This window comes from Pristiophorus japonicus, chromosome 29, assembly GCF_044704955.1.
Source record: "Pristiophorus japonicus isolate sPriJap1 chromosome 29, sPriJap1.hap1, whole genome shotgun sequence".
NCBI classification, from domain to species: Eukaryota; Metazoa; Chordata; class Chondrichthyes; family Pristiophoridae; genus Pristiophorus; species Pristiophorus japonicus.
In genome coordinates this window covers 8,761,039-8,781,214 of record NC_092005.1, presented here as the reverse complement: position 1 = coordinate 8,781,214, position 20,176 = coordinate 8,761,039, and positions in this window count along the sequence as shown.

Below are 20,176 nucleotides of genomic sequence, written 5' to 3'. Positions count from 1 at the left end.
TAATTCCACACATCATTCCAAACATCATTACACATATCATTTACACATCATTCCACACCTCATTCCACACATCATTCCATAACATTCCACACATCATGACACACATCATTCCACACATCATTGACACATCATTCCATACCTCATTCCAAACATCATTCCACACATCATTCCACACATCATTCCACACATTATTCCACACCTCATTCCATACATCATTCAACACATCATTCCACACATCATTGACACATCATTTCGTACCTCATTCCACACCTCATTCCACTTATCATTCCACGCATCATTCCACATCTAATTCCACACATCATTCCACACATCATTCCGCACGTCATTCCATACATCATTCCACACATCATTCCACACAGCATTCCACATATCATTCCACACAGCATTCCACACATCATTGCACACAACATTCCACACATCATTCCACACATCATTCCATAACATTCCACACATCATTACACACATCATTCCACACATCATTGACACATCATTCCATACCTCATTAAAAACATCATTCCACACATCATTGACACATCATTGCAGACCTCATTCCACACATCATTCCATCACATTCCACTCAACATTCCACACATTATTCCACACATCATAGAGACATCATTCCACACATCATTCCACACATCATTCCACAACATTTCATACATCATTCCACACATCTTTCCACACATCATTCCACACCTCATTCCACACATCATTCCACACATCATTCAATACATCATTCCACAAATCATTCCACACCTCATTCCACACATCATTCCACACAGCATTCCACACATCATTCCACACAGCATTCAAAATATCATCCAATCCTCATTCCTCATATCATTCCACGCATCATTCCACATCTCATTCCACACATCATTCCACACATCATTCCACACAGCATTCCACACAGCATTCAACACATCATTGCACACATCATTCCACACCTCATTCCACACCTCATTCCACATATCATTCCACACAGCATTCCACACATCATTCCACACAACATTCCAAATATCATCCAATCATCATTCCTCATATCATTCCACGCATCATTCCACATCTCATTCCAGACATCATTCCACACATCATTCCACACCTCATTCCACACGTCATTCCACACATCATTCCACACATCATTCCACACAGCATTCCAAATATCATTCCACACCTCATTCCACACCTCATTCCACACATCATTCCACACGTAATTCCACGCGTCATTCCACACAGCATTGCACACATCATTCTTCACATCATTTCACACCTCATTCCACACCTCATTCCACACCTCATTCCACATATCATTCCACGCATCATTCCACATCTAATTCCACACATCATTCCACACATCATTCCGCACGTCATTCCATACATCATTCCACACATCATTCCACACATCATTCCAGACATCATTCCACACATCAATCCACACATCATTCCACACATTATTCCAAACAACATTCCACACCTCATTCCACTCATCATTCCACGCATCATTCCACACCTCATTCCACAACTCATTCAACACATCATTCCACACAACATTCCACACATAATCCACACCTCATTCCACACCTCATTCCAAACGTCATTCCACACATCATTCCACACATCATTCCACACAGCATTCCAAATATCATTCCACACCTCATTCCACACCTCATTCCACACATCATTCCATACGTAATTCCACGCGTCATTCCACACAGATTTCACACATCATTCCATAACATTGCACACATCATTCCACACATCGTTCCACACATCATTGACACATCATTCCACACATCATTTCACACATCATTCAATACATTATTCAATACATCATTTCACATATCATTCCACACCGTATTCCACACATCATTCCACACATCATTGCACACATTATTCCACACCTCATTCCACACCTCATTCCAAACGTCATTCCACACATCATTTCACACATCATTCCACACATCTTTCCACACGTCATTCTACACATCATTCCAAACTTCACTCCAAACTTCATTCCACACCTCATTCCACATAATCATTCCTCACCTCATTCCACACATCATTCCACACATCATTCAATACATCATTTCACATATCATTCCACACATCTTTCCACACATCATTCCACACATCATTCCACACGGCATTCCACACATCATTCCACACCTCATTCCACACCTCATTCCAAACGGCATTCCACACATCATTCCACACCTCATTCCACACCTCATTCCACACCTCATTCCACACATCATTCCACACATCATTGAACACATCATTCCAAACATCATTCCATACATCATTCCACAATTCATTCCACACGTCATTTAAACACCTCATTCCATTCATCATTCCACGCATCATTTCACACCTTATTCCACAACTCATTCAACAAATCATTCCACACAACAATCTACACATCATTCCAGCCCTCATTCCACACGTCATTGAACAACTCATTCCACACATCATGCCACACATCATTCCACACATCATTCCACACGTCATTCCACACATCATTCCTCACATCAGTCCATACCTCATTCCACACCTCATTCCACACCTCATTCCACACCTCATTCCACGTAAAATTCCACACATCATTCCACACATCATTCCAAACATCATTCGACACATCATTCCATACATCATTCCAGATGTCATTCGACACATCATTCCACGCATCTTTCCACACTTCATTCCACACAACATTCCTCACCTCATTCCACACATCATTCAATACACCATTCCACATACCATTCCACACATCATTTCACACATCATTCCACACAACATTCTACACATCATTGCACACCTCATTCCACAAATCATTCCACATGTCATTTAAACACCTCATTCCATTCATCGTTCCACGCATCATTTCACACCTCATTCCACAACTCATTCAACACATCATTCCACACATCATTCCAGACATTATTCCACACATCATTCCACACATTATTCCAAACAGCATTCCACACCTCATTCCACATATCATTCCACGCATCATTCCACACATCATTCCACACATCAGTCCATCCCTCATTCTACACCTCATTCCACACCTGATTCCACACATAATTGCATACATCATTACACATATCATTCCAAACATCATTCCACACACCATTCCACACCCCATTCCACTTATCATTCCACAACATTCAACACATAATTCCACACATCAATCCACACTTCATTCCATCCCTCATTCCACACCTCATTGAAAACCTCATTCCACACATCATTCCGCACATCATTCCACACCCCATTCCACACCTCATTCCACAAATCATTCCACAACATTCAACAAATCATTCCACACATCATTCCTCACATCAGTCCATACCTCATTCCACACCTCATTCCACACATAATTCCTCACAACATTCCACACACCATTCCATACATCATTCCAATCATCATTCTACATCACATTCCACATAACATTGCACGCATCATTCGACACATCATTCCAAACATCATTCCAGATGTCATTCGACACATCATTCCACGCATCGTTCCACACTTCATTCCACACATCATTCCTCACCTCATTCCACACATCATTCAATACATCATTCCACATACCATTCCACACCTCATTCCACACATCATTCCACACAACATTCCACACATCATTGCACACCTCATTCCACACATCATTCAACACATCATTCCACACAACATTCCAAATATCATCCACTCCTCATTCCACATATCATTCCACGCATCATTCCACATCTCTTTCCACACAGCATTTCACACATCATTCCACACATCAGTCCACACATCATTCCACACCTCATTCCACATATCATTCCACACCTCATTCCACACATCATTCCACACATCATTCCTCAGCTCATTCCACACCTCATTCCACACCTCATTCCACACCTCATTCCACCCATCATTTGACACATCATTCCACACATCATTCCACAACATTCCACAACTATCCACACATCATTCCACAAATCAGTCCATACCTCATTCCTCACCTCATTCCACACATGATTCCACACATCATTCCAAACATCATTCCACATCACATTCCACACCATTCCACACCATATTCCACTCATCATTCCACACATCATTCCAAACATCATTACTTCCATCATTCCACACCTCATTCCACACTCATTCCACACTTCAATCCACACCTTATTCCACAACTCATTCCACCCATCATTCCACACATCATTCCACAAATCATTCCAAACATCATTCCACACATCATTCCACAGCTCATTCCACACATCATTCCAAACATCATTCCAAACAACATTCCACACCATTCCACACATCATTCCACACCTCATTCCACATATCATTCCACACATCGTTCCACACATCATTCAACAAGCATTCCACACAGCATTCCACTCATCATTCCACACATCATTGCACATATCATTCCACACAGCATTCCAGATATAATTCCACACCTCATTCCACACATCATTCCACACATCATTCCGCACGTTAGTCCATACATCATTCCACACATCATTCCACGCAGCATTCCACACATCATTCCACACAGCATTCCACACATCATTGCACACAACATTGTACATCACTCCACTCCTCATTCCACACATCATTCCACATCTCTTTCCACACATCATTCCACACCTCATTCCACACATCATTCCACACATCATTCAACACCTCTTTCCACAAATCATTCCACTAATCATTCCACACATCATTCCACAAATCATTCCACACATTATTGACACATCATTCCACACCTCATTCCACACATCATTCCATAACATTCCACACATCATTACACACATCATTCCACACATCTTTGACACATCATTCCATACCTCATTCCAGAGATCATTCCATAACATTCCACACATCATTACACACATCAATCCACACATCATTCCACACAGCATTCGACACATCATTCCAAACATCATGCCACACATCATTACACACATCATTCCACACATCATTCCAGATTTCATTCGACACATCATTCCACACATCATTCAATACATCATTCCACACATCATTCCACACATCATCCCAAACATCATTCCACACATCATTCCACAAATCATTCAATTCACCATTCCACATATCATTCCACATTTCATTACAAACATCAATCCACACATCATGCCACACATCAATCCACACATCATTCCAAACATCATTCCACACGTCATTCCACACCTCGTTCCACACATCATTTCACACATCATTCAATACATCATTCCACACATCATTCCAAACATCATTCCACACCTCATTCCACACCTCATTCCACATATCATTCCACACATCATTCACACCTCATTCCACAACATTCCACAACTATCCACACATCATTCCACAAATCAGTCCATACCTCATTCCTCACCTCATTCCACACATGATTCCACACATCATTCCAAACATCATTCCACATCACATTCCACACCATTCCACACCATATTCCACTCATCATTCCACACATCATTCCAAACATCATTACTTCCATCATTCCACACCTCATTCCACACTCATTCCACACCTCAATCCACACCTTATTCCACAACTCATTCCACCCATCATTCCACACATCATTCCACACATCATTCCAAACATCATTCCACACATCATTCCACACATCATTCCACACCTCATTCCACACATCATTCCAAACATCATTCCAAACAACATTCCACACCATTCCACACATCATTCCACATCTCAATCCACATATCATTCCAAACATCGTTCCACACATCATTCAACAAGCATTCCACACAGCATTCCACTCATCATTCCACACATCATTGCACATATCATTCCACACAGCATTCCAAATATAATTCCACACCTCATTCCACACATCATTCCACACATCATTCCGCACGTTAGTCCATACATCATTCCACACATCATTCCACACAGCATTCCACACATCATTCCACACAGCATTCCACACATCATTGCACACAACATTGTACATCACTCCACTCCTCATTCCACACATCATTCCACATCTCTTTCCACACATCATTCCACAACTCATTCCACACATCATTCCACACATCATTCCACACCTCTTTCCACAAATCATTCCACTAATCATTCCACACATCATTCCACAAATCATTCCACACATTATTGACACATCATTCCACACCTCATTCCACACATCATTCCATAACATTCCACACATCATTACACACATCATTCCACACATCTTTGAAACATTATTCCATACCTCATTCCAGAGATCATTCCATAACATTCCACACATCATTACACACATCAATCCACACATCATTCCACACAGCATTCGACACATCATTCCAAACATCATGCCTTACATCATTACACACATCATTCCACACATCATTCCAGATTTCATTCGACACATCATTCCACACATCATTCAATACATCATACCACACATCATTCCACACATCATCCCAAACATCATTCCACACATCATTCCACAAATCATTCAATTCACCATTCCACATATCATTCCACATTTCATTACAAACATCAATCCACACATCATGCCACACATCAATCCACACATCATTCCAAACATCATTCCACACGTCATTCCACACCTCGTTCCACACATCATTTCACACATCATTCAATACATCATTCCACACATCATTCCAAACATCATTCCACACCTCATTCCACACCTCATTCCACATATCATTCCACGCATCATTCCACACATCATTCCACACATCATTCCAAACATCATTCCACACCTCATTCCACACCTCATTCCACAGAACATTCCACACATCATTCCTCACCTCATTCCACACATCATTCCACACATCATTCAATACATCATTCAATACATCATTTCACATATCATTCCACACATCTTTCCACACATCATTCCGCACCGCATTCCACACATCATTCCACACATCATTGCACACATTATTCCACACCTCATTCCACACCTCATTCCAAACGTCATTCCACACATCATTCCACACATCATTCCACACAGCATTCCAAATATCATTCCACACATCATTCCACACAGCATTCGACACATCATTCCAAACATCATGCCTTACATCATTACACACATCATTCCACACATCATTCCAGATTTCATTCGACACATCATTCCACACATCATTCAATACATCATACCACACATCATTCCACACATCATCCCAAACATCATTCCACACATCATTCCACAAATCATTCAATTCACCATTCCACATATCATTCCACATTTCATTACAAACATCAATCCACACATCATGCCACACATCAATCCACACATCATTCCAAACATCATTCCACACGTCATTCCACACCTCGTTCCACACATCATTTCACACATCATTCAATACATCATTCCACACATCATTTCAAACATCATTCCACACCTCATTCCACACCTCATTCCACATATCATTCCACGCATCATTCCACACATCATTCCACACATCATTCCAAACATCATTCCACACCTCATTCCACACCTCATTCCACAGAACATTCCACACATCATTCCTCACCTCATTCCACACATCATTCCACACATCATTCAATACATCATTCAATACATCATTTCACATATCATTCCACACATCTTTCCACACATCATTCCGCACCGCATTCCACACATCATTCCACACATCATTGCACACATTATTCAACACCTCATTCCACACCTCATTCCACAGAACATTCCACACATCATTCCACACATCATTCCACACAGCATTCCAAATATCATTCCACACCTCATTCCACACCTCATTCCACACATCATTCCACACGTAATTCCACGCGTCATTCCACACAGCATTCCACACATCATTCCATAACATTGCACACATCATTCCACACATCATTCCACACATCATTGACACATCATTCCACACATCATTTCACACATCATTCAATACATCATTCAATACATCATTTCACATATCATTCCACACATCTTTCCACACATCATTCCACACATCATTCCACACGGCATTCCACACATCATTCCACACCTCATTCCGTACCGCATTCCACACATCATTCCACACATCATTGCACACATTATTCCACACCTCATTCCACACCTCATTCCAAACGTCATTCCACACATCATTTCACACATCATTCCACACAACTTTCCACACATCATTCTACACATCATTCCAAACTTCACTCCAAACTTCATTCCACACCTCATTCCACATAACATTCCACACATCATTCCTCACCTCATTCCACACATCATTCCACACATCATTCAATTCATCATTTCACATATCATTCCACACATCTTTCCACACATCATTCCACACATCATTCCACACGGCATTCCACACATCATTCCACACCTCATTCCACACCTCATTCCAAACGTCATTCCACACATCATTTCACACATCATTCCACACATCTTTCCACACATCATTCTACACATCATTCCAAACTTCACTCCAACCTTCATTCCACACCTCATTCCACACATCATTCCACACATCATTCAATACATCGTTCAATACATCATTTCACATATCATTCCACACATCTTTCCACACATCATTCCACACATCATTCCAAACATCATTCCACACATCATTCCACACATCATTCCAGAAATTATTAGACACATCATTGCACACATCATTCCAAACTTCATTCCACACATCATTCCTCACCTCATTCCACTCATCATTCCACACATCATTCAATATATCATTCCACATATCATTCCACACATCTTTCCACACATCTTTCCACACATAATTCCACACAGCATTCCACACATCATTGCACACATCATTGCACACATCATTCCACACCTCATTCCACACCTCATTCCACACCTCATTCCACACATCATTCCACACATCATTCCACACGTAATTCCACGCGTCATTCCACACAGCATTACACACATCATTCTTCACATCAATTCACATCACATTACACACCTCATTCCACATCTCATTCCACACCTCATTCCACACATCATTCCACACATTATTCCAAACATCATTCCACACCTCATTCCAAATATCATTCCACGCATCATTCCACACATCATTCCACACATCATTCCACATATCATTCCACACATCATTCGACACTTCATACCATCACTCATTCCACCCCTCATTCCACATCTTATTCCACAGATCATTGCGTACATCATTGCACATATCATTCCACACATCATTCCACACACCATTCCACACCTCATTCCACATATAATTCCACGCATCATTCCCCATATCATTCCATACAACATACCAAACATCATTCCACACCTCATTCCACATCTCATTCCACACCTCATTCCACCCAACATTCCACACATCATTCCACACATCGTTCCACAACATTCCACACATCATTTCACACTTCATTCCACACATCAGTCCATACCTCATTCCAAACCTCATTCCACACCTCATTCCACACATCATTCCACACATCATTGCACACAACATTCCACACATCATTCCACACAGCATTCCACACATCATTCCGCACGTCATTCCATACCTCATTCCAAACCTCATTCCACACCTCATTCCACACATCATTCCACACATCATTCCACACATCATTCCACAACATTCCTCAACATTCCACACATCATTCCACACATCATTCCAAACATCACTCCAAACATCATTGCGCACCACATTCCACATAACATTCCACACATCATTCCTCACCTCATTCCACACATCATTCCAAACATCATTCCAAACATCATTCCACACCGCATTCCACATAACATTCCACACATCATTCCACACTTCATTTCACACATCATTTCTCACCTCATTCCACACATCATTCCACACATCATTCAACACATCATTCAATAATTCATTCCACATATCATTCCACACTTCATTCCACACACCATTCCACACATCATTCCACACGGCATTCCACACATCATTCCACACATCATTCCACACAGGATTCCACACATCATTCAACACAGCATTCCACACATCATTGCACACAACATTCCACACATCATTCCACACAGCATTCCACACATCATTGCGCACGTCATTCCATACATCATTCCACACATCATTCCACACAGCATTCCACACATCATTCCACACAGCATTCCACACATCATTGCACACAACATTCCACACATCATTCCACACCTCATTCCACACATCAGTCCACACCTCATTCCACACATCATTCCACATCTCTTTCCAAACATCATTCCACACATCTTTCCACACATCATTCAACCCATCATTCCACACATCATTCCACACCTCATTCCACACGTCATTCCAAACATCATTCCACACCTCATTCCACAAATCATTCCACACATCATTCCACACATCATTCCACACATCATTGACACATCATTCCACACCTCATTCCACACATCATTCCATAACATTCCACACATCATTACACACATCAATCCAAACATCATTCCACACATCATTCCTTACATCATTCCAAACATCATTCCACACATCATTCCACACATTATTCCACACATCATTCCACAAATCATTCCACACATCATTTCACACATCTTTGACACATCATTCCATTCCTCATTCCAGACATCATTCCATAACATTCCACACATCATTACACACATCAATCCACACATCACTCCACACATCATTCCACACATCATTCCAAACATAAATCCACACATCATTCCACACATCATTCCACACATCATTCCAGATTTCATTCGACACATATTCCACACATCATCCAATACATCATTCCACACATCATTTCACACATCATTCCAAACATCATTCCACACATCATTCCACAAATCATTCAATACATCATTCCACATATCATTCCACAATCATTCCACACATCAATCCACACAACATGCCACACATCAATCCACACATCATTCCAAACATCATTCCACACCTCATTCCACACCTCGTTCCATACATCATTCCACACATCATTCAATACATCATTCCACACATCATTCCACACATCATTCAACGCATCATTCCACATCTCATTCCACACATCATTCCACACATCATTCCACACCTCATTCCACACCTCGTTCCACACATCATTGCACACATCTTTCCACACAACATTTCACACATCATTCCACACATCATTCCAATCATCCTTTCAAACTTCATTCCGCACATCATTCCACACTGCATTCCATACACCATTCCACATTTCAATCCACTCGTCATTCCATACATCATTCCACACATCATTCCACAAATCATTCCACACATCATTCCACACATCATTCTAAACATCATTCCACACATCATTCCACACATCATTACACAACTCATTCCACACATCATTTCACACATCATTCCACACATCATTCCAAACATCATTACACACATCAGTCTATACCTCATTCCACACCTCATTCCACACATCATTCCACACATCATTTCAGACATCATTCCACACATCATTCCAAACATCATTCCACACCTCATTCCACATAACATTCCACGCATCATTCCACACATCATTCCACACATCATTCCAAATATCATTCCACACATTATTCCACACATCATTCCAGATATCATTCGACACATCATTGCGCACATCATTCCACACTTCATTCCACACATTATTCCTCACATCATTCGACATATCAGTCCACACATCATTCAACACCTCATTCCACATATCATTCCATACCTCATTCCACACCTCATTACACAATTCATTCCACACATCATTCCACACATCATTCCACACATCAGACCAAACATCATTCCAAACATCATTCCAAATAACATTCCACGCATCATTCCACACATCATTCCAAACATCATATCACACATCATTCCATACATCATTCCAGATGTCATTCGACACATGATTCCACACATCTTTCCATACTTTATTCCACACATCATTCCTCACCTCATTCCACACATCATTCCACACATCATTCCAAACATCATTCCACACATCATTCCACACCATATTCCAAGCATCATTCCACACATCATTCCAAACATCATTACATACATCATTCCACACATCATTCCATAATGCATTTCAAACATCATTGCACACATCATTCCACAACTCATTCCACACCTCATTCCACACCTCATTCCAAATATCATTCCACGCGTCATTCCACACATCATTCCACACATCATTCCACACATCATTCCAAACATCATTCCAAACATCAATCCACACATCACTCCACACATCATTCCACACATCATTCCAAACATAAATCCACACATCATTCCACACATCATTCCAGATTTCATTCGACACATATTCCACACATCATCCAATACATCATTCCACACATCATTTCACACATCATTCCAAACATCATTCCACACATCATTCCACAAATCATTCAATACATCATTCCACATATCATTCCACAATCATTCCACACATCAATCCACACAACATGCCACACATCAATCCACACATCATTCCAAACATCATTCCACACCTCATTCCACACCTCGTTCCATACATCATTCCACACATCATTCAATACATCATTCCACACATCATTCCACACATCATTCAACGCATCATTCCACATCTCATTCCACACATCATTCCACACATCATTCCACACCTCATTCCACACCTCGTTCCACACATCATTGCACACATCTTTCCACACAACATTTCACACATCATTCCACACATCATTCCACACATCCTTTCAAACTTCATTCCGCACATCATTCCACACTGCATTCCATACACCATTCCACATTTCAATCCACTCGTCATTCCATACATCATTCCACACATCATTCCACAAATCATTCCACACATCATTCCACACATCATTCTAAACATCATTCCACACATCATTCCACACATCATTACACAACTCATTCCACACATCATTTCACACATCATTCCACACATCATTCCAAACATCATTACACACATCAGTCTACACCTCATTCCACACCTCATTCCACACATCATTCCACACATCATTTCAGACATCATTCCACACATCATTCCAAACATCATTCCACACCTCATTCCACATAACATTCCACGCATCATTCCACACATTATTCCACACATCATTCCAGATATCATTCGACACATCATTGCGCACATCATTCCACACTTCATTCCACACATTATTCCTCACATCATTCGACATATCAGTCCACACATCATTCAACACCTCATTCCACATATCATTCCATACCTCATTCCACACCTCATTACACAATTCATTCCACACATCATTCCACACATCATTCCACACATCAGACCAAACATCATTCCAAACATCATTCCACATAACATTCCACGCATCATTCCACACATCATTCCAAACATCATATCACACATCATTCCATACATCATTCCAGATGTCATTCGACACATAATTCCACACATCTTTCCATACTTTATTCCACACATCATTCCTCACCTCATTCCACACATCATTCCACACATCATTCCAAACATCATTCCACACATCATTCCACACCATATTCCAAGCATCATTCCACACATCATTCCAAACATCATTACATACATCATTCCACACATCATTCCATAATGCATTTCAAACATCATTGCACACTTCATTCCACAACTCATTCCACACCTCATTCCACACCTCATTCCAAATATCATTCCACGCGTCATTCCACACATCATTCCACACATCATTCCACACATCATTCCAAACATCATTCCAAACATCATTCCACACATCATTCCACACATTATTCCACACATCATTCCACACATCATTCCGCACACCATTCCACACATCATTGACACATCATTCCATACCTCATTCACACATCATTCCATAACATTACACTCATAATTCCACACATCTTTCCATCCTTTATTCCACACATCATTGCTCTCCTCATTCCACACATCATTCCACACATCATTCCAAACATCATTCCACACATCATTCCACACCATATTCCACACCCCATTCCACACCTCATTCCACACCTCATTCCAAATATCATTCCACGCGTCATTCCACACATCATTACACACATCATTCCACACATCATTTCAGACATCATTCCACACATCATTCCAAACATCATTCCACACCTCATTCCACATAACATTCCACGCATCATTCCACACATCATTCCACACATCATTCCAAATATCATTCCACACATTATTCCACACATCATTCCAGATATCATTCGACACATCATTGCGCACATCATTTCACAATTCATTCCACACATTATTCCTCACATAATTCGACATATCAGTCCACCCATCATTCAACACCTCATTCCACATATCATTCCATACCTCATTCCACACCTCATTACACACTTCATTCCACACATCATTCCACACATCATTCCACACATCAGACCAAACATCATTCCAAACATCATTCCACATAACATTCCACGCATCATTCCACACATCATTCCAAACATCATATCACACATCATTCCATACATCATTCCAGATGTCATTCGACACATAATTCCACACATCTTTCCATACTTTATTCCACACATCATTCCTCACCTCATTCCACACATCATTCCACACATCATTCCAAACATCATTCCACACATCATTCCACACCATATACCACGCATCATTCCACACATCATTCCAAACATCATTACATACATCATTCCACACATCATTCCATAATGCATTTCAAACATCATTGCACACATCATTCCACACCTCATTCCACACCTCATTCCACACCTCATTCCACACCTCATTCCAAATATCATTCCACGCGTCATTCCACACATCATTCCACACATCATTCCACACATCAGTCCAAACATCATTCCAAACATCATTCCACACATCATTCCACACATTATTCCACGCATCATTCCACACATCATTCCGCACACCATTCCACACATCATTGACACATCATTCCATACCTCATTCACACATCATTCCATAACATTACACTCATAATTCCACACATCTTTCCATCCTTTATTCCACATTTCATTGCTCTCCTCATTCCACACATCATTCCACACATCATTCCAAACATCATTCCACACATCATTCCACACCATATTCCACGCATCATTCCACACATCATTCCAAATATCATTACATACATCATTCCACACATCATTCCACACAGCATTTCAAACATCATTGCACACATCATTCCACACCTCATTCCACACCTCATTCCACACCTCATTCCACACCTCATTCCAAATATCATTCCACGCGTCATTCCACACATCATTACACACATCATTCCACACATCATTCCAAACATCATTCCAAACATCATTACATCCATCATTCCACACCTCATTCCACACCTCATTCCACCCATCATTCCACACATTATTCCACACATCATTCCACAACATTCCTCAACATTCCAGACATCATTCCTCACATCATTCCACACATCAGTCCATACCTCATTCCACACCTCATTCCAAACATCATTCCAAACATCATTCCACACATCATTCCACGCATTATTCCACACATCATTCCACACATCATTCCGCACATCATTCCACACATCATTGACACATCATTCCATACCTCATTCCACACATCATTCCATAATATTCCACTCATCATTCCACATATCATTCCACACATCATTAATACATCATTCCACACATCATTCCACACATCATTCCACACATTAGTCCACACATCATTCCACACATCATTCCACATATCATTCCACACATCATTCCAAACATCAGTCCACACATCATTCCGCACATCATTCCAGATATTATTCCACACATCATTCCACACATCATTCCACACATCATTCCACACCGTATTCCACACATCAGTCCACACATCATTGCACACATTATTCCACTCAGCATTCCAAATATCATTCCACACCCCATTCCACATATCATTCCACGCATCATTCCACATCTCATTCCACACATCAATCCACACATCATTCCACACCTCATTCCACATCTCATTCCACACATCATTCCAAACATCAGTCCACACATCATTCCACATATCATTCCACACATCATTCCAAACATCAGTCCACACATCATTCCGCACGTCATTCCACACATCATTCCACACATCATTCCACACAGCATTTCACACATCATTCCACACAGCATTCCACACATCATTGCACACAACATTCCACACATCATTCCACACCTCATTCCACACATCATTCCACATATCATTCCACACAGCATTCCACACATCATTCCACACAGCATTCCACACATCATTGCACACAACATTCCACACATCATTCCACACCTCATTCCACACACCATTCCACATATCATTCCACACAGCATTCCACACATCATTCCACACAGCATTCCACACATCATTGCACACAACATTCCAAACATCATTCCACACCTCATTCCACACCTCATTACACATATCATTCCACGCATCATTCCACATCTCATTCCACACATCATTCCACACATCATTCCACATCACATTCCACACATCATTCCGCACGTCATTCCATACATCATTCCACACATCATTCCACAGAGCATTCCACACATCATTCCACACAGCATCCCACACATCATTGCACACAACATTCCACACATCATTCCACACCTCATTCCACACATCATTCCACATCTTTTTCCAATCATCATTCCACACATCTTTCCACACATCATTCAACACATCATTCCACACATCATACTACACATCATTCCACACTTCATTCCACACCTCATTCCACACATCATTTCACACATCATTCCAAACCCCATTCCACAAATCATTCCACACATCATTCCACACATCATTCCACACATCATTGACACATCATTCCACACCTCATTCCACACATCATTCCATAACATTCCACACATCATTACACACATCAATCCACACATCATGCCACACATCGTTCCACACATCATTCCAAACATCATTCCACACATCATTCCACACGTTATTCCACACATCATTCCACAAATCATTCCACACATCATTCCACACATCTTTCCACACCTCATTCCACACATCATTCCATAACATTCCACACATCATTACACACATCAATCCACACATCATGCCACACATCATTTCACACATCATTCCAAACCTCATTCCACAAATCATTCCACACATCATTCCACACATCATTCCACACATCATTGACACATCATTCCACACCTCATTCCACACATCATTCCATAACATTCCACACATCATTACACACATCAATCCACACATCATGCCACACATCATTCCACACATCATTCCACACATCATTCCACACATCATTCCACACGTTATTCCACACATCATTCCACAAATCATTCCACACATCATTTCACACATCTTTGACACACCATTCCATACCTCATTCCACACATCATTCCATAACATTCCACACATCATTACACACATCAATCCACACATCATTCCACACATCATTCCACACATCATTCCAAACATCATTCCACACATCATTCCACATATCATTCCAGATTTCATTCGACACATATTCCACACATCATCCAATATATCATTCCACACCTCGTTCCATACATCATCCCACACATCATTCAATATATCATTCCACACATCATTCCACACATCATTCAACGCATCATTCCACATCTCATTCTACACATCATTCCACACATCATTCCACACCTCATTCCACACCTCGTTGCACACATCATTCCACACATCTTTCCACACAACATTCCACACATCATTCCACACATCATTACACACATCATTCCACACATCATTCTACACATCATTCCACACATCATTCCACACATCATTACACAACTCATTCCACACATCATTCCACACATCATTCAACACATCATTCCACATCATTCCACACATCATCCCACACATCATTCCACTCCTCATTCCACATCTCATTCCACACATCATTCCACACATCATTCCACACATCGTTCCACATAGCATTCCACACATCATTCCACACCTCATTCCAAAAATCAAACCACAACATTCCACACATCATTTCACACATCATTCCACACATCAGTCCACACCTCATTCCACACCTCATTCCACACATCATTCCAAACCTCTTTCCACAAATCATTCCACTAGTCATTCCACACATCATTCCACAAATCATTCCACACATTATTGACACATCATTCCACACCTCATTCCACACATCATTCCATAACATTCCACACATCATTACACACATCAATCCACAGATCATTCCACACAGCATTCGATACATCATTCCAAACATCATGCCACACATCATTACACATATCATTCCACACATCATTCCAGATTTCATTCGACACATCATTCCACACATCATTCAATACATCATTCCACACATCATTCCACACATCATCCCAAACATCATTCCACACATTATTCCACAAATCATTCAATTCACCATTCCACATATCATTCCAAATTTCATTACAAACATCAATCCACACATCATGCCACACATCAATCCACACATCATTCCAAACATCATTCCACACATCATTCCACGCATCATTCCACACATCATTCCACACATCATTCCAAACATCATTCCACACCTCATTCCACATCTCATTCCACACCTCATTCCACCCATCATTCAACACATCATTCCACACATCATTCCACAACATTCCACAACATTCCACACATCACTCCACACATCATTCCACACATCAGTCCATACCTGATTCCAAACCTCATTCCACACCTCATTTCACACATCATTCCGCACATCTTTCCACACATCATTCTACACATCATTCCAAACTTCACTCCAAACATCATTCCACACCTCATTCCACAGAACATTCCACACATCATTCCTCACCTCATTCCACACATCATTCCACACATCATTCAATACATCATTCAATACATCATTTCACATATCATTCCACACATCTTTCCACACATCATTCCACACATCATTCCACACGGCATTCCACACATCATTCCACACCTCATTCCGCACCGCATTCCACACATCATACCACACATCATTGCACACATTATTCCACACCTCATTCCACACCTCATTCCAAACGTCATTCCACACATCATTCCACACATCATTCCACATAGCATTCCAAATATCATTCCACACCTCATTCCACACCTCATTCCAAACGTCATTCCACACATCATTTCACACATCATTCCACACATCTTTCCACACATCATTCTACACATCATTCCAAACTTCACTCCAACCTTCATTCCACACCTCATTTCACATAACATTCCACACATCATTCATCATTCCAATTTTCATTCTACATCACATTCCACAAAACATTCCACGCATCATTCCACACATCATTCCAAACATCATTCCACACATCATTCCATATATCATTCCAAATGTCATTCGACACTTCATTCCACACATCTTTCCACACTTCATTCCACACATCATTCCTCACCTCATTCCACACATCATTCAATACATCATTCCACATACCATTCCACACATCATTGCACACATCATTCCACACAACATTCCACACATCATTGCACACATCATTCCACACCTCATTCCACACATCATTCAACACATCATTCCACACAACATTCCAAATATCATCCACTCCTCATTCCACATATAATTCCACGTATCATTCCAAATCTCATTCCACACAGCATTTCACACATCAGTCCACACATCATTCCACACCTCATTCCACATATCATTCCACACCTCATTCCACGCATCATTCCACACATCATTCCACACATCATTCCACATATCAATCCACGCATCATTCCACACATCATTCCACACATCATTCCACACATCATTCCACACCTCATTCCACACGTCATTCCACACATCATTCCACACATCATTCCACACAGCATTCCAAATATCATTCCACACCTCATTCCACACAGCATTACACACATCATTCTTCACAGCAATTCACACCTCATTCCACACCTCATTCCACACCTCATTCCACACATCATTCCATACATCATTGCACACATCATTCCAAACATCATTCCATACATCATTCCACAAATCATTCCACATGTCATTTAAACACCTCATTCCACTCATCATTCCACGCATCATTCCACACCTCATTCCACAACTCATTCAACACATCATTCCACACATCATTCCACACATCATTAC